Below are 25,500 nucleotides of genomic sequence, written 5' to 3'. Positions count from 1 at the left end.
GCCCCTCCCACCCCTCCGTGGGAAGGTCGAGCGGGTCACTGTGTCCTCATCTGTAATCCTCTGCCATTCGTCAGCAGCCGGGCTAGAGGAGGCAGGCTCGCTACACGGGGAGAATGCCCAATTAGGCAGCTGTCACACAAAGCAGACGCTGCAGAGCCATCCCTTGTTGAACGGAACGGCAGCTGCGGATGCCAATTACGCCAACGTTTTAACCCCTTCAGCCCACCAGGGAGTGGGGGGGCAGCCAGCCTAGACAGTGGAGCTTGTTTTTTTGCGAGAAGGCGAACTTCACGGTTTTGTCATCGTTGCCATTTTTGCACCTTTCATGTGCATTGAAAACAAAATGCACCAGGAAACTGCTGTGCCGTTTGCAGCCTGTCTCTCCCCCTGTTTTTCACCCACCGTGTCTCTGTGCCGTCTGGGGCCCAGAAAGAACTGGCTATAAAGTTCCAGAATTAGACAAGTTTAATCAGAGATAAATGAGACCCCGGAAGGCGGAAGGCGCTGACTGCGGGGCAGAATAATCTCGCCATTCTTAATTAAATGACCGAGGAAAAGCCAGTGCGTTAAAAAAAAAAAAAAGAAGTGCGCCTGGGTTTCCTGCCTTTTTCCCCAGATGAGGGAAGCGGTTAATAAGAAAACCTCGCACGGCCCTCTTTGCTGCGTTCAGCGCAAACGTGCGACAAAAAAGCCACGGAGGAATTCTCAAGGAAACTCAAAAGGAGGAGGACCACAAGTACGGTTCGCTGAGCGACGGCCGTCAGCCTTGTGACAAGGGCAGACGCTGAGGTAATTCATAATGCCCTCATTCAGCTCCTTCTGCTAGCTGGAGCCTTATACTCCAGACATTGTTTTGAATGTTGGTGGACTTGAAACGGATGAAGCCTTTGAAAATTAGGCTAATATCTTTAGCAAACTTTTTTCTTTCTTTTTTTCCCCCCCATTTTCCCCATCTGAGACTTCTTTTCACCCTAAAGGGCAAGTACAGGAAAAAGCTAGAGCCAACTAGAGATATCCTACCGCTGGCAAGGGGCAGCCTGCGGGCCCCTGGCATGCTTCTGTGAGGAGCTAATCCTGCAGTAACATAATGAACCCCACTTTAACCCACCATAGCTCGGATGCAGTCAGCTATGGGCTGTGGCTGCACACTCATTATCATAGCGACCTACTGACGTGGCCCGTGTCTGTGCTATACTGCAGGGCCATGGTATGAAACCCGCACCAATAGGGAATGCAATTTTTACAACCGGATATTAAATGAAGCTAGGTACAGCAATTCACAATCCTCAAGGGTACAGATGCAGCGCCCAAAAAGAGTTTAAACCTGCAACCATATGACTTTAAGCCTACCCCCTTAAACTACACCGAACTACTGCCTTCATCCTATCAAGATGACAGAATGGGTACAAATGATCATGTGTGAACAGATACAATTATACAGTGCGAGAAAATTAATTATTTACTTGAGTGGATGAATTGTTCGCCATTTGTCTCTGCTATGGATATGTACACAAAGGTCACTGTGGTCCACCCACACTTTAAATCCTGATTTTAGGGAAGTAGCATCTGAACTTGTATTGCAAGAGGAGCAATGGGGATTTATTCTGCAAATCCTGTCTGAGCAGAAAGTTGAGTGGAGACCGAAAATAGATACAAGTTTGACAGCTTGGGCTGGTGTTTTCTCTCACACTGCCATTTCACCTGAGGTACAAAAACGTCATGAATAATCCAACATTTCTCCACCATCAACTGAAAAGCCTACACTCTCCCAACCAACTATTTTGTAGAGCTGTTACATGAATGACCTAAAATAACTTTTGCCTGTCAAGAGAAACTGCAAGCACCGACCAAAGATACAACTGGTTTCTGCTATGCCCAAAACAGAGATTACAGACGGACAAAACAATGAATGCATTCTTATTCTCATTCTCTGCAGAACTACTGCCGAATGGTAATCTCAACCAAGGCAATTTTACCAAACATTTAATGCCAGTGCATGCATAATCCTGAGCAGTGAATCTGATTGAAACAGCTGAACTTGGCATTGTTACGTAGGTCTAAATATGTTTGGCAGCCTATCTAATAGCCCACCCTTGTTGATGTTAGAGGCCCTCTTGGCCTTTTGTTTTGTTTAAATAATTACTTGTTGCGCTTTAAGGACTAATAATACAAGGAAGTGCAATACGACACTCTATGGCCATGATCCTAAGCAGGCAGGGTGGAAGGAGTTAGTCTATAGAGATTCTGCCTCTTTAAATAACTCTCTCTCTCTCTCTCTCTCTCTCACTCTCTCTCCACCCCCCCCCCCCCCATTTTTTCCGCTCATTGTGCATGCGCGTGTCAACTACAAAGCACTTTTCAAGCCTTTCGGCTTTGCTCAGTACATGTGTACCCAATAAGTAAGAGACATCATAGTTGTTTAAAAAAAAAACAACAAAAAAAAAAAAGGCTTAAATCCTTCGCCGAAGCAGAATTCAGAATATAAAGTATGGCGGCGGCGGTGGAGGGAAGGCTGAGATTGTTGAGGGGTGCTAAAGGCTGCTTTTCCGTACGCGTGGGGCGGTGATGAATTTCACAGCATCTCTGCCCCCCCCCCCTACCCCCCACCCCTCCCCGTTGTAGCTGAATGTCACGGGGCGAGAGCGTGTGACCTTGAGCCGCATCACTGGCACAGCCAGAGCCGCTCTGCCTGCAGGCATCCTTGAACTGGATCTGCAAGACAAAAAAACCTTCACACCCGCCTGATAGACATCTCAAATCTTCTCAAATGATTTTTTTTTTAATCTGCGCTGCTCTTATCTTAACCCCAGTGTGTGTGTGTGTGGGGGGGGGGGGGGACAGGGAATTATCAGGATGCTGTATCTTTAACCTTACTACTGAGCCGATAGTCATGGCATTCCGAATGTCTGGCCAATACATTTTTAACCTCCTCGCAATGTCATTCGCTTTTTGGGGAGTGAGCGGCTTCAGCCCAAACTCCACGGAACATCCATGAAAATGGATGACACCATTATAGGCCATTTCTGGGAAATTCACTGGGTTACAGGCCATTTTAAGGACCACAGGACTTCAGAAAGGAAATCGTGAGATCCACAATGTTTGAAGGTGGCTAAGTTTGCTGACAGACATCGGAGATCCTTTGAGGCCCAGTGGCCCATGGTGTGAGAATTAAAAAAAGTTCCGGAATATTACGCCTTCCTCCAACATTCATAATTATGGGAATCTCCGTAAAACTAGCTGACTAATAATTTGGCATTCACAACTGAATAGGTAGCAGGACTTCCTTCACAACAGGCTTACCCTGAGGGAATACTTTTTGAACTACAGAACCTGTAAAATGAAATTACTTCTGGCTTAGTGTGTTTATGTGCTGGATTATACACAAAAATAGCCTTTGTTAATGTCAAAGAATGCATTTCAATATTTATATTACACAGTGGTGTTGGGGGGAAAGGGTATAAGAAGTGGTATTGCTATGGTCGCAGTGTATTTTGATTATACACTGTGAACATTTTAATATTAATTCTGTAGACACAGGATCTCCTATTTGCCAATCTTGTGAGAGCCTAAATTAAAGCTGGTATGTGCCAAGCACAACCTGTGCCATCCTTCCTAGCAACCATTTTGGTTATGATTATGGTTATATATTAGGTTAGCGTACTAAATCAAATCTCTCAAAGCAGTTTGATATAGGCCTAGTTAATTTTTACCAATTGATGTATTTTGGATTGACTTGTTAGACTGGTTACATTCGTGCCTATTTGGGGGAGTCGGTTTCTTCAAGGGGGTGGAGGTTGCATTATGTGCACAGGAATGCACACTCACTGATGAGTAGCAGGGAGAGCCCAGCAGAGTCAACTTGCTCAATGTGAGCTGCAGTTATGTGCTGTGCCATTATTCTGTTATATCTTGTACTGATGCATGCCTTGATTGCCTTCATGCTGGCTGACAGAGACAAAAGACAGTGAAAAGAGGGAAAAACTAAACAAAAAAACTAATTTTCTGTTTGCTCACTTACTTCTATGTTCACGGTGAGACCGCATCATTGGAAATATGATCAATGCAATGCTGTTGATGAAGAATCACCCCTAAATGTGCAGACACATTTAGTAAACTATACTTTGGGTTGAACTACTCAGGATGTACAGCCAAAGCATTCAAAGGATAATTTGCAGCGTTTGGATCAGATTTACCCAGTACATTTCTGACCGGCATTTGCATTCCCAATCGGGGTAGTTTACAGATGGAGTGGATGTGCTGGAACTCTTACCATGTGAGCGATGCCAGTTTCCCAGAGTCCCCAAGCCCTCCTCACGACTGTAATGTTATCACATGTCAGTTACCAGCCTCCCTGTGACCAGCTGTTCCCATCCTGCTCTCCAGAGACTGCTTCGCTCCTCAAAGGAGAGAACGTTTCACCAGAACAGCAAGGGGAACTTTTAAAACATCCTCACCTCAGCTACTGGTGTGTGTCCAAAGTTGTTATTATGGATATAAAAATGTTGGTGTAGCAGTAGGAGACATGGTCTCAAGTCAGTCTCCATTTGCAGATTCTGGTGGGTGCTACTGTGTGCCCTCCCGTATTAACACTGTCGGATATTTCTATTCCCAGAATGCTATTCTCTCTTTGCAGGCAAGATTCCCAAAGGGTGCTCCATTTGTCAAAAGATTGCAGTAAGAGCAGGGAATGGATGTCAGACATTTACTTCCACAAATAGTCATGATACAAGGGAAGGCATTTCTGAGTTTCAGTTCAATACCTTTTTTGACAAATGACACAGCTAATTTTGGTCCGTATAATGTGCTGGCCCCATTTTGCACCTAATCCCGTATTCTTGCCCTCCTGCTCCCTTTGTAGAGAGGCTTGTCAAGTCAACTTGCTTGTTGACATAGACTGAACATAGAATGAAATAAAGCCACGTAACAATAACACCAGTGATTTTCTTTTCTCAGCATTGTCAACATATCCTATGAAAATACCAAAACCGAAAATATTTCTGTTCAACTCTCAGTACTTTTCGACATCTTCCTACTCCATTCAGTGTTCAACCAGGAAAGACATTCATTTGTGTTGTGCAGTGAAGTCACTATCCATAGCACAGAAAGCCATATTTTCATTATCAGAAAATGCAACTTATTATCACAAAAAACATTAAGCTTTTCAAGTTTTTACCAAAAATACTTCAAAAGATCGCAAGTTGTTCATTTCCATTTCTATATTTTCAGTATTTCTGTGCCACACCAAAATATTTTCCACAAAAAAAAGCGATCGTTGTCACTTCATAAAGTTGTTTCAGTAAAAACCTCAAAAAGTCAGGTTATTTGTAATGGTGATCCATGCTGAAAAACCAACAGTATGTCTCTTTGACTTGTTTTAATACCTATGTCTTCTGGTATATCACTGTTGGCTAGATGGACAATACTTGCTTGTAGGATAAATTCATTGAGAGTTGGACAAAAACATACTGAAAAATTTTTAATTACCAGTGTTATCTCTATCACCCTCCCTAGCATCCATGAACGGAGACTACAGTTTCACAATCAAACAATTTGTCAGGAACCAGCCAAGACCTTAGTCAGTGAACCAAACCTACATCTTCTGCAAAGCTTGCAGACTGGGCCAGCCAGCAACATCATTAGTCTTAATTTAGCCTGCAAAATTTAAATAGGGTTTGCTCCTGATGCCAAAGGATGTCAGATAAAGGATTAGGTTGCACGCAGCATATAAAGTGAACACCTGTCAGGGACCCTGATAAGCAGCAGAGGAGCTTTCAGAGTAGAGGTGAAGGTCTCGGGACAAGGTCAGGGCCGGAACACGGAGCGGTGGTCCTCCTTAAGACCGACAAGCGAGAGGCAGGCAAGGTATCCAATCAAACAGAGATGAAAGAGAAAAATGTGAAAGTACTAAAGGGTGGAGAATATTATGACTAAAATGATGTACCGCATTACATTTTTTTAGGCCTTCCACAAGGGCCTCTGGCTCCAGGCACCAAACCATCCCCAGGAAAATGAGAAGTTAGACAATATTACATGTACGTGTGTGTGTTTGTCTCTCTTTCTCATACATTTCCAGGAGTTCAGATGGATGGATGTGGCTCTCCCTTTATCATCCCCATTGTTATACCAGGGAGGAACAGTGTCTGACCCCATGTTCCCTTGGACACTCAACACTTATCTTAGATAAAGACTGGCTCCCGATTTAAAGCATGATTTTGTAGACCTAGACAATGTGGATAAGGTTAGAGGTTATTGTGTGCTTATTCAATATTCACGATGTATGCAAAATCATTCACTTAGTTAAATTTCACAATATGCTTATGTGTTAACTGTTTGCCAATCAGATTTAGAATTATGCATGTTATTAGTAAAACCAATCATGTATTTGTACTTCTCAATTATCAGAAGTAGGGACTGCTCTTCAGTTCAGATTGTCCCCTTGCTGTTTGTGCTGAACTCTCTCATACGGACATACCTCGTTTTGGCTAGTTATTATAAGGGGATAATTCCCTGATTAACAGTACATAAGTCAAACTAAAGTCACACACATCCTTGTGGCCCATATAAACATGCACATAGCACTTTGTAAACACTTTCAGGCGCAAACACATTATCACTGACTGACACTGAGCAACTGTATATCTCTTCGCTGATTCTGTTGAGTCGGTATAGGAATAAGGATGCGAGTAAACGTTCCACTGGGACACCAGTGTATGAAAAACACTGAAGCGTCAAAACAATCACTACTGAACTACATTAAAATAGTAAAAGGTATTTGTTTGTGAACTGTCAATATGTGATAACGTGCATATTGTTCTTGTGTTTTTTCCCTCTCTTTATCATTTATGGTACACACCCCTTAATCTTTTGCATATTCTCCTTTGTGTGTATCGAATCATTTACCATATCTATATATTTATTGTTTAAAGTTTGACTTTCTCTTTGATTTTGTTTAACCAATGCTGTTTTCTTCCAGTTGAGAAAACTTAATACATTGAGAAATACTCAATTCAAAGGTATTCTATAGTAAAAAAAAACAACAACTGTCCTTTCACATATTGTACTTAAAGGGAAGGGGGGGGTGGTGGTTGAGGGGATCAGCCAAGCTGCTAAATTAACTTAACCTAAACTATTAGGGTTATTTTTTCCTCGTAATTTTGAATTACAATCACAAAACCTCCATCAATTCTAGAAAAGACACACAGACACACACGCGCACACACATACATAAAATGTATGAAAATATATTTTGTATTTTTTAAACATTTTTAAATGTAAATGTTTCATCACATGAAGTCACAGCCAGGTACAACTTTCCATTAATTCTAATTAATGTAGAGTTAATCTTGGAATACGTTCTATACAGTACATTTTCAGATTGGTCCCAGATGAGTCATACTGGCACCAGCACAGTAATGAATCTGCCAATTCTAATCATGCTGTCCATCCATTTATACCATTTTAAAAATGCAGTACGGGTCTTGTCACAGTGAATGGGGATTCCTTATAACTGCTACACGACCATACACAAATAAAGTTAATTTTGTAAAACAGGAACAAGGACCCCCCAGATACCAAACATCGGTCATATTGATCTGGTTATCAGAGGCTGGAAGCTTAATGTAGGCTTGGAGGCACAAACAAGATGCAAGGGAGATTATCCAAATACCCTGCATTTATTTATACCACAACACAAGTTCATTTTACTGAGAAGAATTATTGAAATGTTTTCCTGTTATTGCTCAGCTGGCGACATAATGTAAATAAAAAAAAACAACCAACACTTTTTTGGCTGGACCGCAACAGCGTGGCCAGCCCTACAAACGCGAATGTCTGTGACTGAGTGAGTGAGTGATGAAGTTACACCATTGGTCGGCCGGATCACGTGTGTTATGTCCAGCCATATACCAGGTTTTAACCTGGTCTTGTTTGTATTAAAATCCTGATCTGTGGCTCGCCCAGCGAGGGTAATTTCATGATCACCTTAATGAACTGCAGCTGATTAGCAGACCGCAGGTTTGAGGAGCTACAAAAGACCTTATCTTCGGCAGGGATATTTTTTCATACACTTTCACTGCAGGAACATAATTACATAGCTGCGTTGACTGAAGGAGGATATCTCACACATACTGCCGCCTTTCTGCTCAGCTTCTGTGAGCTGAAGATGACATTTCTATGAAACTGAGCCTGGAAAATTAAAAAAAAAAAAATATTTCAAGCAGAGGCAAGAACAATCATGCGAGAAGAGCAAACAGAGCAACCTCCGGGAGAGGGACAATCACCCCGGCCCACTCTGCAGGCCGAAATGTGACAGGAGTTAGGGGAGGAAGGCCTTTCGGCACAGCATGGGGCAGCTAATCTACAGCTCATTTACAGCTTCCTTTCTGCAATAAGACAAGCCTTTTGCGAGGTGGAGGCCTCTCACGCTGACCCCATTCCGTGTCGCTACGTGTCGCAACAGGACCCCGCACAATGCGCCCCCGCCCTTCAAACACCCAAGCCCCCCCGCCCCCGCCCGCCCCCCCCGACTCCCCGACTCCCCCGCAAGGCAATCAAGTCACAAACAGCTCTCCCTCCTGCCCCCGCGAACTGCGAGAAAAATAGGTCACCCTGACCCACTTTCCGGAGAGTTCTGCTGAGTCTGATCAAGCGGCCCTAAGGAGACTACCTTCATTAACCCCACGCATCAAAGAGCACCGTTCCCATGCCTTCAGATATGTATAAAATCCTTATCGGTCAGCCGCCATGTCAGCAGCGCCCACCTTAACTAAACACCACTCCAAGCCAAGGCAGCTGGGATAAGACGCCGTTCCACTGTGTTCATGCTTGCCATTCCTTGTTCAGTTTGAAGACCATCACTTCCGCTAATGGTGTTCATTTTACATTTTTTATTTAAGAGCAAAAAAAAAAAGACTGTGCAGGACAGTCTGAGGGGGATAAATCTTCATTCTTTAACTTCAATTTCCACAGAAACCAACTCGTAAATCCCTAAAAGCTTTATTATGTTCTACAGATGTTTCATTTATTTTTTGAAGCATCTGCCCGCTTTGCTTCATGGTTTCACAGCGTAGGAAGCAGTGTCCGCTGATAAGATGAGAACACGCATGGCTGTCGTTGACTGCTTTACCATTTGTGTTCTGCAACATGATAATTTGTTTTTGCATGACAAGTAAATGGTCAGATATTGATTTTTTCCCCCCCATATTACACAAGAGAGTTGTGTCTTCAAAAGGAAGGCGGTTGTTATTTCAGTGACAGGCATACTTTCATGCATGGCACTGAGGGCCACTGAATGAACCCAGGGGCACCATTAGAAATAGAAATGACCAGAGGGAATAAAAATAGACTTTCGTGAACTGGGGGACACTGTTGTGCCGCGCAGGGCACTTGTGCGTGCTAATCTGTTGTCTGCGTACCCCCCCGCGAACTACAGCACGGGCCTAGGTACTATCTTCAGTCCGAGGCAAGTAAGTCACATCTGAGCGATTCACAGGTAATGATAAGTATTCGTTCGATTGTTGTCATCTCCACCGATCTGTGACGAAATCCGTGTCTTTCAAGTTCATTAAGTGCTGGGTTATGAGAAACAGAAAGAATTCACAATTCACAGTTGCGCGACCTGCAGCTATGCATTGTGGTACCAGATATACTGGGGTTTCACACTGGCATAGGCCATAGGGTATTAAGGGAAGTGTATAGTTAATGCAACTGCACCCACAAATAATTGGTGACCAACATTATCTCAAAATTGTAGTTGTGAAGTTCACTACCTGGATGAAAAATAAGAACCCTCAAGAGACATTAAATTCTTTGTAATACAAAACATAACAATAAAATTTGTTTTAATGTTTATTTCAATTAGCCCACCACCTGTTTAATTTGTAAAGTACTCTAAATACCATTTAAAAACACTGTTATAAATAGAACAGGGGTTATCCTAAATGAAACAAAATAGCTGTGGTTTGAAACCTCCAGTTCAGCCACGTAATAATTCCATCCAGTAACCACCGTGAAATGCCAAGTGGAGCTAATCTATCAAAGTAATATGATCTTGTGTTTTTGTTTTCAATCAAGAGAAAGCATATGACTGCAATGATCTAATGAAACAATCTTACAAGCACATATGCCTGGCGTTTGATTGAAATGTTTATGTTCGCTAAAGAAACTGAACACCAGGGAAGAAATGTTGAGCACAGCCGACTCGACATAGCTAATAGGGTTATATGATACCTACAGTGTAATCTGTAATGAAGGCTAGCACAACATACCACCATGTCGCTTACAGGTGGAATGAAAACTTAATGCGAGCTCTCCGGCATAGAATTAGATCAGAGGATCTAACTTTTAACCTTAACTTTTACTTAACTAGATCACGGAACTTTAAAAACAAAAATGAAGCTGGTTTTCAGTTCAGGCGCCACACAAACCACATTGAAAAGGTCAGGCCACATAGACATACAGAGGGCTTCGAAAATGTTACATCCACGCTGCCTGTGCCAACCTCACATGTAAAAATAGTGCGACACACATTGCTGCACCTTCCGATTGCACATAGTGTCACAGAAACCAACTTTTCAGAAACTTGGCAGTTGTGACTGCCTTGGAACGATAACAAACCATATTTGAAATGGTTGCGAAACCCATGGAGGGGGCATGCTTCCGTATGTTCTGTCTCAAGGTGGCCCCGGGTCTCTGTGTTTCTCTGAACACTACCAGGGTTTGATGCCACCGTAAAAGCGACCCTTTAACAGTTGTAGAGCACAAAGATATAAAGCAATTACTCAGGGAAAAATACACAAAATTTATTTACCACAGACTGTCTAAAAAAAAGAAAAAAAAAAGAAAAACATTTTGTTGAAATGTTTTATCATGTATTTATATTTATTTCAAAGAATGTTATGATACAGTTCATTGTATGATATGTAAATGCAACTATAAGGCTACACAACTTAGGTGCAAGGAGCCTCTCTTATGTCATGTATGCAATAGCAGTATGAGTTCTTGGAGACTTTGACTATAGGCTTACATAACCATAGTCACAGCAATAATTTATGTGAAAGCATAATTTTCAAAATCAATTCACGATACTGAGTACTCTCTGTGGCCTTTTCCACCCTTCAAAAAGGAAAGGAAAACCATAAATTCAGCACTAAAATGTGCACATTTTCAGTGTTTGAGAAATGTTCAAAAAGAGTAAACAGTAAGCTTAAGATTTACCATCAAATACACAAACCGCAACACAGGATCAAAAGATTACTGGAGACCATGTGTCTCCAGGCACATCATAACATCTTATAAAACAATGCTGACCTTGCCATGACCTCCCAATTGAATATCAACCTTGAGCTACAAGCAAGAAAATGACAAAAGCTGTTTAACACATTCACACATGTCAGCATGTCAGTTTGAGGTCACATGACTGGATATGGGGACTTGGATGTTGCTTAACATCAGCCTTGATGATCTGATCAAGGTCAGGTCATAATTTCAAGACCAGAAAAAGACAATTGGCACTGGTTTTGAAAAATCTGAATCGGTTTACTCAGGCCGAGAAGCATTTCCCTCCAGCGCTCAGCCAAGGACATCTTCAAAAAAAGTCCCAGATAGGCCACATGGTTGAAAATATTTTGCCAACTAGGAAAACTAATTGAGATGCAAAAGTGACTGCATGCTCTGCTGATGAATATAAAATTCAGGGAGCATACCCTGGTTCTGAACAGGGAGAGCACAGCAGCTACGCAAAGGCTAATTCATAGAGGGCAAAGGGAAGCTTAATGCTACTACTGCTTCTGTCTCAGTGCACGGCATAAGGTATTCACTTTTTGCCCCGGCTTCATATGCTAAAATTTGCAACATAATATCTGATCTACAAGTTGTGTCTGTGCACAAGTTGTTCCCCACTTCCTGGAGAACTAAATTCAGGGGGGAAAAAATCCTAATAGCTACTCCTTTAATGGTCAGTAAGCTTTTCCTGAGACCAGACCTACAGTTTACAACTGACATTGCTGTAAACTTGCTCAGTGTTCCTTTTTCAGCACTCATTTCTTGTTTTTACACTTTGGCAATGTTCACATCGAACGCATTGAATATCTTGGCTATGCCAACCGCCTTGACCGAATCCCCGGAGTGTAAGCCTACACTACATGCGCACTCGAGCTTGAAAGATCCCATGTTGCCCGGAGACAGCCAAGGACTCTGATCGGGCGGAGAACATTCTCCCATTCACCTTGCGCCGTGATTCAGCAAGCCGTGTTCCTCGAGCACCTCCGTAGGAGTATTTTAAAGTTTTGCAAGCGCTGGCATCACAAAACTGACCTCGCGTTAAAACCTTCGCCAGAAACTTTCCTCAACACTGAAGCACCATATATAATCAGAAAACATGTTGCAGTTAAAAAAAAAAAACAATAAAAAAAAACACACAAACACAAAAAGCATTACCTTCAAATAAATAGACAGGCTGAAATGAGGCTTTCTCCTACTTAATAGCATGTTCCCTGATATATCTCAATATTTATTTTGATTCTGGGATGAATAATAAATCAATATTTATTTTGTATAGTTCAATGTACAATAGACAGTTTTTTTTTATATTTGGAGTACATAGTTGAACATTTTCTGCTGGTAAAAGAGAACATTTTTACAAATGTAAGGTAAACAAAATTCAATTGGCCATAGCATATATCCGTATTTTCCACACATTATCCAAAGTAATCTACTTTTATAATGACATGAAAATCCCTTCAGTCTTATGGTAATAAATTAGAAACTCATTCAAATACTGACCAGAAAATTCTGTTGAAATAATACATGAATAACAATGTGAGGGCTAAATACATAAAATACCTCAAAAGTCCCACGATACATTTCAAGCTCTTAATCGAAAGGTCAAATACTGAATATGGGCAAGCAGGGTGGTCACGTAAAACAACTGGGGTATTATCCGTGAGACAGTGTGGTGATTTAAAAAAATTTCAGCTCTCAGAAGAAATGAACTTGCCTGGGCTCTCCACATTTCAATGTTGCGTCACAGCAAACAATTACAGAGAATCAGACGTCCAATGTGGTGATCTGTTTTTTTTACAGTTAGTGTAGCTTGTGAAATGTGTAGTGAGACGAAAGAGCCAGCTTATGCAACAGACTCCAATGGTCCTGAGATCGCATAAGGACGAGAGGGTAGAGAGAACAGTAATCCCGTGGTGAACATCGTCTCTTGGTTGGTGGGTCAGTAGAGTGTCTTCAAAAGCATTTAGTGTCCTGATTGGTGGAACGTGTTGTCAAGTGTGAGGTTACCTTTTAAAGTGTCTGCCCACTATCCTCTTTTTCTACTCTTGATACATGATCAACTTCTTTAAGCTACAAGGGCCTCTTGGTCCTTGTCTTGGTGCTCCATGCAACTATCAAAATCAAAAAAAGCAATCACAGGACACATGCCCTTCCAAGCCGATGATTTCATTTCTCTTCAGTGCTGGCATAATCTGAAACAAACAGCTCCCTATGACTCCCACAGAGAATCTGATTCGTTGAGCTGCACAGACAAATAAAGAGATTTTGCCTGCAATTATTCAACAGACATAAATCAACTAGGCTGAAATTCCCCTCCACCTGACCGTCACCTCTGTTTTAAATGGCCAGCTTGTTTTGCATGGCGGCATTGTTTTCAGAGCACAGAAAACTGTCTTGCACTCTGATCAGGCAGAACTAAAGTTGATTTTGCGAAACCCTAGGTGATCTCAACAGGAACTAGATGGGCTGAGAATTAGAGTTCGGTTGATAATTAAATTTTGGTTGATAACTGCTTTGAAAATGATCATGATAAACATCTTATAATGATAATTGCATTAACATAAAAAGACAAAACACATTTGGAATGTAAACTACTCTAGAGGCCATAGCCTGTTTCATTTAGGGAATGGGAATTTGGGAAGAAAAAAAACTTCAGTTGCATTTAAAAACAATCACATCAGTAAAGTAGCAACTTTCAGCTACTTTAACCTTAAGTTAAACTTATTTTTTTTAACTTTCATTGCTACAAAAGTACATCGTTTTGAAATAAACATGTCAGTTATCATTAAAAAAGTGCTGCCGATAGGTTCAAAATGGGCCTACTCAAGATTAAATGCTAAAAAAAACCTATCCTGTTCACTTTCTGGTTTCATTCCGTTGCACCGGCAGTTTACAATCTGTCCTGGGCCCTGTTTCACGTACTTCGCTTAAATAATTCAGGATAATTTCAAGCGTATCTTATCAAATTATCTCATTAATTAAATTTGGCTTTACTCCATTTGACAAACGTGAATTATGAGTTGATTAGATAATCTAGGATGTAATCATCTCAAATAGGGCCTAACTGCACACACCCGCTCTGCTATAAAGGGGAGATTAATTGTTTTACAAAAACAAAGTTGATGCCCCTTATACAGACATAAAGGGAGGTAGCACTCCTCATTGCGGGATCACATTACACGTTGAAACTGACAAAAGCAATATTTTTAATACTTCTCATTAATACACCACTGTTGTTGTTGTGGTTTTTTTTTTGTGTTGTAGATCACCACACAACACTTAAGGGGTCATATGTTTTTCTCCTCAATGAACATGCATGATACTATCAAAACAAAAGCCTAACTAGCAAATCAAACAGCCAGAATGGCCTAAATGAGAGAAGCCTGGTGATAGGGCTGGGTATCGAGAACAAATTCAGAATTGGAACCGGTTACAAATTTCCAAGAACCGGAAATTTGTTAAGAAATGAGCGTTTTGAATTGGCTTATTGAATTCTGAACATTTCTTTTCAAAGGCATTTGCGATACGTGAAATGCAAAGAACTTTAATCAACTGTCAGGACCTCCTGTGCTTATAGGCACTGCCGCATCTCCCTCCCAGGGATGTCACACTGGTGTGTGACACTTGCATATCACATCACATCCAAAAGAAACATCGCTCGCTATCAAGCTAACGTTATTATGACAAAAGCTGCTTTTAACTAAGATGCTTTTAACTAAAGTGATTAGCTATGACAGCACCATTTCACCAACGTTAATGTTAGTTAAAAGCAGCTATGATAATAGCATTATTTAAAACAGCTTTTTGCACAGGAGCACATACAAGATTATAAAATGCGTTTATTTAAAAGTTAATAATCCACCGACTGACAATAATAACTCCATGGAGCGCAACAGATTGTTTTCCCCCATCTTGGATGCGGCCTTTATTGTGTGACGCGTTATGCACTGCCTCTATTTTACTTTTTACCAAAACGACAATTTACATTTCAGGGCAGCTTAAATCTGCTGAAAACAAAGGTGGTTTTGCATACAGCACACGTTTGTTTCTTTTCGTACTCAAACAATATGACAAGCATTGGAACCAGTATTCGTTAACAACCGGATTCGATAAGCAGAATTAGAATGGTAACCAGAGTCTAAATGATACCCCAACCTTACCTGGCAGATAACTGCAGATAAATTAATTAGGCCAAGGCCTACGTAAGAAGACTTTGATCCACTTGCTTTTTGATGTCACCACACTGAAACATTAAATAATATTATTGTTCAGTACACGTGGCAGCAGGTCAAAGTTAAATATAAAAATATATTGCAAACATAGCCTTTTGCCAATTCAAATTCTACATTCTCAACTAGGTGATGTGCAAGTTAGTGGGTTTTTTTTCTTCGCCTCATTTAATTTTCCTCATTTTCTACTGTATTTATTGTGCACTTAATGCTTGTTGGTTTTAATATGCTTTTATTCTTGTCCTCAAATGTGAAGCATGGTGCATTGCATTTTATGTATGAAACAAAAAAAGATTATTTTTGGGCCTATATTTTCTGCATCGCAAACAGCATATAAAAATGCACCAGTGCTCAATACAGTGTCTATATCACTGTTATGGCTCATTTGGCTGTGAGTTGTGCACTCCTATTAATTGCTGGAGGTAGGCTATATAATTCCCTCACAACTATAGCAGTTGGGCTTATGAAGTAAATCGTACAAGTGACTTAAAGGATCTTGCCGGTCTCTAACAACACGTTTCCTTGTAAAGTTAGATTTACTCATCAAACCCTAATTCACGTTCATGAAACCTGAATTTAGGATAATTAACGAGATAATTTTATAGGATACACATGAAATTATCCTGGACTGATTAAGCGACATAGGCTAAAAAAACAGGGCCCTGCAGTGCTAAACAGCCTTTCAGAGGGGACGCTGGTTGCAGGAAAGCTCAGACACTTTCCTGCAATTGGTGCTAGCAAGGGGAATTATTTGGAATTGGCCTTCCATCAGAGCAGTGGATCACTCTCAACATAGAGTTGAGCAGATGAGCTAGTGTTTCCTTCTTTACAAGGAACCGTTTTAGAGTGTGAACGGCAAACTGGGTTTGCATAACTTCCGAGTGAAACCCAAAATATTGCCATACTACTCATTTAGGGTCATTTTTTTCTGGCTGGGTTGCAGCCTTCACTACTGTCTGCTACATTCGCCATGACCTTCATTATGCACACTATTGACTCTGCGTGCGATGAATGACGTTAATTTTGCTGTAATACACAGCAACAGAAAAAGTTTATCTAGAAAAAGCGTGTCTTGTTCATGCCTTAAATCTAAGAAGATTATAATTCAGAAACGTTATGAGTATCTACTATACAGTGTTAGGTTGAGTACTGTAACATTGTTCAGATGAAAGAGTTAATTTCTTCATTAATGTTCCAAAATAACATGTATTGAACGCATGCTGTCTGTGAAGAAAAAATGCATTGGCCAACAACTGAACATGAACATTAACCTGAATTGAAGGCCACTCCTATTTTAACAGGACAGAGTTGGCAAAAATATACAGAAGGCAACATTTAGCAAGAATAAGCAAATCCTGAACTGCTAGAGGCTGGCTATAATCATTGTTGAGAATTTCACATATCACAGAGCAAGCAAGTTTTACCCCCATTTTATTTTTTTGTAAATGCAATACTCCTATGTGGAAATAAATCAAAAAAAACTTGCAGATGTAATTTCATTGCACATACTGCCGTCTTGCTGTGCAATATATCAATCTTCTCAGTTATTCATAAATTCTAAAAATTCCTTTTTAGTTAATTGCCTGGCAGATTTAATTTAAAATAAAAGCTTTTAAAAGAGAAAGCCGTAATTAAGTTTGGATATCTGCTCTCCCCCACCTCACCCCGCCCCACCCAGCCCCCCTCACCCCCCCTTCCTCTTTGCAAGGCAGGAGCAAGTACGTGTGCAGTGTCAGACGCCTGCATTACAGTCAGATCATTACGTAAATCTCTCCTCGCACAGCTTATTGTACCAGACACAGCGCCCTTGCCCGTGCTCTGAAGGTTCTCAAAAGGACAGCCAGCTAAGAAGTTGTGAAGGACGTCCCCTCTAATAGGCCGGCACCGCAGTGGCCTTGGACTTTGAATTCTTCGCTAGGCAGGCTCATACATCAATCCTTCAGCTCGCACGGACGAGCCTGTAACCTTCGCGCGACTCGAGATCCGCCAGGAATGACTGGCATTTCAGTCAGCTCCGCTGCTCTTTGAGCTTTGCTGGATATAACCTAGTTAAATTAAGGCGTCGTTGAATAACGGTCCCAAGTCCACAAAAACCCGACCGCGGCACGGCGTTACGGAGCGCCCTGTAATCGGCACTTTGCGACCCGCCGTTCCGACCTTTGGCCTTCTGTACTCGGGGAACATCGCGGACGACACACAAAAACAAGTATGACAATCACGGTCAGAGGGGTCAGCCACCAGATCTTTTCATGAGCTTGTGTCAACACTGACAAGCCTTTCGCCGATTTACATACTTGTCCACACACTTCCAACTTGCGACAAAAGCCTACTTTTTTTCCCTAAAGAAGATGCCCGTCGCGCTTCAAGCCAGCTAAATAAAAGAGCACTGGATAGGTGCTCAACAGCCAGGACGGTCAAACTAGAGTAAAAAAAAAAAAAAAATCTCCTTACACAGACACTGGAGGAACACTGAAGCACACATTGCTCAGGGCAAACGACACTGTTGAACAGGGAAGGTAAAGGGAATTATAGCTTTAAAATGAATGTCTTGCATATCTGATTCATTGATCCATTTTATTTGTTTGGGGCCATACGTCCCAACTCAACATCTCAGAAAAGGCGCCTGAACAACTATAACATATTAGTGTCTTCACAGCCAATATTTGTCTTCAGTGGGTTGCACTTACGATGCATATAGGTGTACAATCCTGCATTTTGTCTAGGCTAAGCCCTATAACAGAACATATACCTCAGTTGCCTCCGTGTTAGATTAAAATGTCATCTCTGTCGTGCATTTCTGTTCCTGAAAGATGAGCAGGAGCAAAAAGACATGCTTTCAAATGGCTTTCACCCTCATCCTCTGGTTTAGGTTACATAATGTGTTAATCTGGGATCATTTGCATAGATTTTTAAAGTCAGAAACACCAGCCGACACACTTGTAGGGCTGCAGTTAGCATGCTCAGTTAGCACTAAGCTGCCAGACCAGTCTTCTTTGTACTTCTTGAATAAAAGTATTTGTTGTGTTATATTATTTGTTGTGTTATATCATTGTCGTTGCTGTCTCTACTCAGGTGTGGTGTTTGGCTTACCTCACCTGCGTTCATTTCTGCAAAACAAAAAAGTATAAATAATTAACCACAGACTGAAGCCGCAAGGAATAAATTGTGATAATTGCGGAGTTTGTCACAGCCATAGTGGAGCTGTCCAACAAGCTGGTGGCTACCTGCCTGGCAGCAATGCCCATCCCACACCTTTCCACACGTTTATTATGTGCATCATTATGTGCAATACAAGGACATTACAACAAGCACGTACATTTACCTGTCCTGCATCACTGTCAGATTTCACTCGCCTCCCTTGTGGCCTTCGCTCATTTCCTTAGGTACAGGGTTTAAAGTCCTCTGCCCAACTCCTGTTGTAAACATTACGCGGTGTGATAACCAAGCAACAAAGGTAATTTTCACTAGGCAAGCGGTCAACTATTTTTAAAATTCTGGACAGTTTTTGATGTTCCTGTTGCCAGAATCACAAATGTTTTAAAAGCATTTTTTTTTTTTAAAAGCCATTCCGGTTTCACAGCCACAGTGCTGTCATTGTATGTTTGATAGCCATGCCACCAGAGGCAAAGGAAAACATAGTCAAAATCATACTCTTTTCATTGAATTGTTTGCAGTTTATGCATAACAACATGCATTATGACTAAGATTATCATTATTATACTGATGGTGATTATTATTATTATTATTATTATTATTATTATTATTATTATTATTATTATCATCATCATCATGACCATCATCATCATCTCATTAAGCAGATATTACCAAGTGAAATTCTGGTTAGGGTGCCCTCTAGCACCCTAACCAGACTAGTAAAAATGAACAAAACATTATCTGGGTCCTATTTCTTGTAACCGGCCTTTAGGCTATATCTAGACTTCATTTTATGTTAAATTCCTGAAAGACAGAAATTCAGAAAAACTAGAAATAGGCTACCGCCTCGTGGCTGTATGCCTCCGCCTTGACCTTTGACCACCAAAATCTAATCAGTTCATCCTTGAGTCCAAGTGGACGTGTGTGCCAAATTTGAAGAAATTCCCTCAAGGCGTTCCTGAGATATCGCGTTCATGAGAAGTGGGACAGAAGGACGGACAACCCGAAAACATGCCTCCGGCCACGGCTGTGCCATCGCGGGGGCATAAAAACAGAAACTACACATGTAGTACATAGGTGTGTTCCGTATGAGCTCAAGTTCTCAAACCACTAGCTGAAGTAAGAACCTCAACAAATTGTTTTAATTCAGAATATTGCTTTGCTCAATTATTAAGCCATGACAGCAGCAAATACCATCATATATTATTGGCAATGTTATGAATTACATATTCAAAATAAAGTGTATTTTGAAAATATAGGCTAATGATAGTAATGTCTCCATCCATTCTATCATTGCATGCAACACAGATGTGTAGCTAACCTCCCTTTTAATCATGTCTGATAACAAAACATGCAGTCTTATTTTAACAACACAATTCAAGCCACGATGACAGATGCATGAATACAATGCCTTAAGACTCAATTTTTGCATGATGACTGTTACAATACAAGTGATAGTCAACCAAGCTGCAATGGTGACCACTATTCCATTGGTTAAATAACTGATGTGCTTGGACTTTAGAGTTTTACATCCACACTGTGCCCTCTTGGAGACGGGCGTAAACAAAGCCTAGGGCAGTATGCAATTTATCTACTCTGCCTAGATTTAACTTAGAGATTCAGTGTCTAAGAAGCCCTCCCTTTTCTATAAAGTTACATTCAGTATCTAAACACCTCAGTAATGCATTATTACTGTCTGTTTATTTCAGTTTTGCTGGTTTGTTGAGCTTGCAAAGGCACAGACAAAGGAACCATAAAATTTTGCCTCCAAACTAAAGCATGGGCATATAAATCATTTTCTGAAGAAAATATAATACATATACTGGGAATTCTGATACAATGGTAAAATTTTACAAAGGATAAAAAGTACTTGCTAGAGCTGTAGTTGGGGTCATTGGATAAAGTCTGACTGCCAGCCTCTCCGAGAAAGAAATTCTATAAATCTCAAGTGTTGAAAACATTTAGAAGGCAGACTGCACTGACTAACCAGGTCAAATATTTTTTGAAATGTCAACTGCAAAGATCCCCACAGAGTGCACAGACTCAGTTTTCGTTTCGGTTGCTCAGTGGTGCATCTTCACAACCTATACCACCAAATCTGCTTGTGTTTGGTCGTTTATGAACCACACTGATCACATGACACTGCTGCCCCAATGTTTCCTTGAAAGACACTTGTTTATACAAAACAAAATGCACTTGATTGAACCAAGCATTCACTAAACAGCTGTCAAAAGCACTCACAGGACAAAAGCACTCACACCTTTGCAAAGCCATGAACCCCAACAGGTATTATCAACTACCCAACACCACACAATCAGTTCTGGGTCCAAGTTGTTATTGTTATTGCCAGTATTATTTTCTTTAAATTCAAGGATAATCGTCTTTTATCGGAGAACGAAATACAGTCACTCATTGTAATAATCACACACAGGTGGTACATTGTCATGAAAGGAACTTGCTCTGATGACACCATTAAGTGAGCTGAATATGGAATACTATTTAATAAAGTTGGTTGAACACCAAAAGCAACAGTATCGTACAAAGGCATTTTTTATTGTTGTATTCTTATTGTGCTAAGGGTGAGCACAATATCTAAAAATGGGCATGTCAAATATCTAAATGCTAAAACTGTATAAACCAGAGAGAGAAAAAAAGAAATAGGCTACTTTCTTAGCAGAGATAGAGGGCAGTATGGTATGAAACTTTAAGTGCATTCCTAGTTCCTACTAGTAGGGTGACAAAAAGTCAATTTCCGAATTAAGAGAGACATACAGAACTAGTACTGCAAATTCATTGGATCACAGTGCAATGCTTTACTGCTGGTCTACTGTCATGCTGGTGTACAAATAAGCTATGGCCCCATTGATTTAAGTCTTACCGAATAAATAATGGATAGCTACTGTTAAAAAAATGTAAGCAAATACTGCAGACCAGAAGAGGACGAAGGACTACAGAAAAGAACGACCAGAGGAACAGACACAGATAGCAATCTACTAAGTAAAGTTTAAGACTCATGTTCTTGACAAAGGAATTACTTAAGGCCACAGAGAGGCCAAGTGACTTTATTTTTCAAAACCTCATAGGAAAATGTATTTACACAAATAATCAATCAATCAAAAAAAGCTATCTGAAAAGAGCAGCAATGTAGGTCTCCTTGCATGAATAACACTAAGCACACTCATTTGTTGTGAAAGGGGAGCTAGGCAGCACACATGGGAGCACCTGAACCAACAAAGGGAAGCCTTAGCATGACCTTTCCCCGTGACTTTTACGACCTTTTGACTTCGACCTTTGACTTCTCTGGCCTACTCATCGATTGGTATGAGGAAAAAAGTCATTATAACTTCCAACCCTGCAAATCCCAAATCCATGCATTTTTGACATTTGTCATTATGTGTATTTTGTATTACAAACCCAAAGTGAAGATGTAACCAGACAATTACAATCTAGTATCTAGAAATTCAATTTAAAACTCATGAACTAAAAACAGATTAACAAAATCAATGTGTATCTGAGTTTTTGGAATAATATCATGAACAAATGCCAAACAATTCACAGATAATTGACAGATAATGTTACATCAACTACAATGCATTTAATTTACTACATAAGTGTTCTCCTTTCACTGAAGACTTGACTAATTTAGATTTCCTTTAAATTATGTTTTGGGTGTACAAATATTCTTTTTACACACAATAAATTGTTACAGCTGGATATTTACTTAATTCAGATTAAGTAACTTGCTCAAGTGTACATCAGCAGTGACCCACCTGGGAAATGAACCTACAACCTTGGAGCTGCAAGTTCAGTTACCTAAACATGATGCTAACCCCTTTATATACATCCATGATAAACAACTTACTATTATAAGTCAACAAACCAATTACTTACATCGAGGCACTTTCTACAATACACAAAGTACGGCATCCAAATACAATCACTAAGATTTTCCCAATATACAATAGGCTACATACAGTGAACCTTCCAGTGGCTATCTTATCCAGATAATACAGTCAACATGCAAACTATAGCTATCCTAACCACGGAAATTAAGTTCAGGGGAGAATTTGGACTGCTGTGGGGGGAAAAAAAGAGACCTATGTAGCCATTTGCATGTGTGTGCATCAAAATGTGAATTGGAAGGGTGCCTCCAACATGTAGGCTAACAGACTTCAAGTCGGAAATATTATTTACAGATGGATATCAAAACTGCAATGCTTATGGTGAAGCAATGACACAGATAATACTAATAGTAATACTACTACTACTATTACGAATAATAACAATACGTTGTAATAATAACAATACTACTAATAATACTTTAACTTGAGCACAACAACAACAGCATTAATGTTTAGAAATGAATATATTTTAACTAGGAAGCTAGCTAGTTTTTCCATTTTTTATAAACTGCTTCATTTTAACGAATGAGCTGTTATTAGGCGAAATCGAATTTTGATCAATATAGTCACAGCCATGCAAGCTACTGCCGTAGATGGACAGAAGTGTAAATTAGGTTATCATGGCATAGCCTAAACAGTCACAGCATGCTGAAAAATTCACATCCTCACAACATGCTTGTAAGCTAAATCGTAGTCGAGTAGTTGATACTCTTCAAAAGCATTCATACTACAGTCACTGACAAAATATAACATTTTTTATTTTATTTTACTACTACATTATGTTGAAATACAAGAACAAAATGGAAACTACCATTAGAATACCACTGGGTGACACATCACTTATTCTCCACTTTAACGCAGCGCTTCAGTTGCTGTCAATATGCACTCAGATCGATGTGCGTTATAATATAATTAAAATAAATAATTGTATCTCACCAGTAAGCATCATAACATATACATCTGCAAAACAGCAAATGAATGGCGTGGATAAGAGTTTTAGAGACTCATAATTTATCTGCCTGCTTTGTAGCCTACATTCAGTTCCACACGTACCTGCTTCGGGAGAACGTAGACAGCACTCCAAGGGAAATATGCTGCATCTTTGGAAACTGGGAAATCCTTCGACAGTCTGTGGTTCAGTTCGCATACGCAGACTTAAATAAGAGGTTATATTTCAGCAAAACGGTAAAAGCTTTCCAAACGAACAGAAAAATTTTGCCTAGCTAAATTCATCGAAGCAATCAGGCTCCGCACCCTATAGTAGGGTCTGACGGAATTGTTTATTCTAGGAATCCCCCAGCACTCGAGAACTCTGCAATGTTCACTCCTCCTCTCCTCAGCACGGACGCCACCCTTAAAGGTGCAGTGACATTACTGACCTGTCACACAGTTTCCATGTCGTAGAACAATAACCAGACATGATAATACTGTATATATATATATATATATTCACAAAGTATGCAAATCCAAACAAGGCTTTTCTTGATTACTTCCCATCAAAAAACTGTCAAGATATTCATTAATGGCCTACTTTTAAAGTTAATGTTTTATGATATCAATCAGTGGGGTTGTAGGCTACAGTGAAGGTGGGGAATATAAATATAAACAATAAATAATCACACTAACATTTGCTTTCTTTGTAACCAAATTAATTTCTTGTTTTAATGGGAAGCGGTCAACTGGGATAAGGCTAGTCCCAACAACTTTGCAGCCTATCGACTCAATAAGTTGTGTTTTGTGTACACGGAGTCCAGTTATTGGATTAGATTGTATTGCTGTCTGGGATCGTTTAGGCCTAATTAGCCTAATCTCTCAAACGTGAACACAAATTACAAACAAATAGGCATCACAACTTGAAAAGTCTCCTGTAAGAAGCAGAGGTGAATGTATAGTCTGATTGTTTTGCCTAGCATGTGTTATTAACCTACTCCTCTAACTCCTTGCCAAGTTAGTCATGCATACAAAGCACTATCTATAAGCCATGAATTAAAACTTGCAAAATGTTGGCCTGTCGTTAAAAGTATTGACAGCAAAATGAGGCCAAGTTACAACAAGCAATAGTGGCTTACCTTAGCTCACACAAATTAAAAAAGCTCTATTCCAAAGCAATGCCAACCAGTGTTTCATAAATTATTTCATGTAACCTGGCTCTGTGTTTTTTTACCATCTGAAGAGAATGGGATCATTCAAAGTTCATGTGTCACATGGAAGTGTACAATGGCAATAATTTATAGTGGGAATAATTTGCAATTCAGCCGTGTTACACCTTTTTATTTTAAAAGAAAATAACTACACTATATATTTGAACAATTGTCTGTGTCCAGTGCTTTAGGAAAAGCAAATCATGAATAATATGCATTATTATTATTATTATTACACAATTATTATTTCCACAAATAAAATTTTATATTAATATTGTATAAATATATATATTGTAAAATAAATTATAATATTGTACATTATTTGGATAAGCTTTATGTGACACACAAATATGCAGTGCATTAATGGGGCAAACGTACACATGTCTGGATAGGTTTGTAAGATTCAATATTTATATAAAAGGACTAAATATTTGAACATTTTGTCTATATGTATTTATTCATCTCCCCCAGTATAAATGATCGCATGTTTCTTGGTGTAAATGTCTGTTTGTGAATGTTATACGCTGCTAGAAAAATGTCCCCACGGGAATAATGATCTATTTATCTATCGATGTACAGCATCTATTTCACAATTGGTATTTAAGTTGCAAATATACAAGAACTTACCAACCATTGTACGAGTATAAACCTATCCTTTCTGAAGTATTTTCATCTGCTGTTTAAAACATTCATTTAAATAATGTCTTCTTCCATGAGGCAATTTTTTGTATTGAAACACTTTGATGCAGACGCTTACGGTCTGAATGAGCACATTCTCTTCAGACGGTAAGATGA

At 39.9% G+C, this 25,500-nt stretch overlaps 1 protein-coding gene across 4 annotated transcripts in view; it reads right to left on the bottom strand.

Annotated features, from left to right (window-relative positions):
- The window catches only part of LOC135262772 (nuclear receptor-interacting protein 1-like), a 42,798-nt gene extending 18,931 nt beyond the window's left edge, over window positions 1-23,867 (bottom strand). The window contains exons 1-3 of one of the 4 annotated variants that reach the window (XM_064349974.1): window positions 23,618-23,867; window positions 18,832-18,922; window positions 18,600-18,616 (exon numbers count right to left, since the gene is read on the bottom strand). The gene's annotated coding sequence lies outside the window, so the exon portion shown is untranslated. Of the gene's footprint in view, window positions 1-2,651; window positions 2,674-18,599; window positions 18,617-18,831; window positions 18,923-23,617 lie in introns of those variants that run through there. The other 3 variants (XM_064349975.1, XM_064349973.1, XM_064349976.1) reach the window with 3 other exon arrangements.
- Between the last annotated feature and the right edge of the window lie 1,633 nt (window positions 23,868-25,500).

This window comes from Anguilla rostrata, chromosome 9, assembly GCF_018555375.3.
Source record: "Anguilla rostrata isolate EN2019 chromosome 9, ASM1855537v3, whole genome shotgun sequence".
Classification (NCBI taxonomy): domain Eukaryota; kingdom Metazoa; phylum Chordata; class Actinopteri; order Anguilliformes; family Anguillidae; genus Anguilla; species Anguilla rostrata.
Note: the sequence above shows the minus strand (reverse complement) of the source record. Positions and strands in the feature narration are given on the sequence as shown.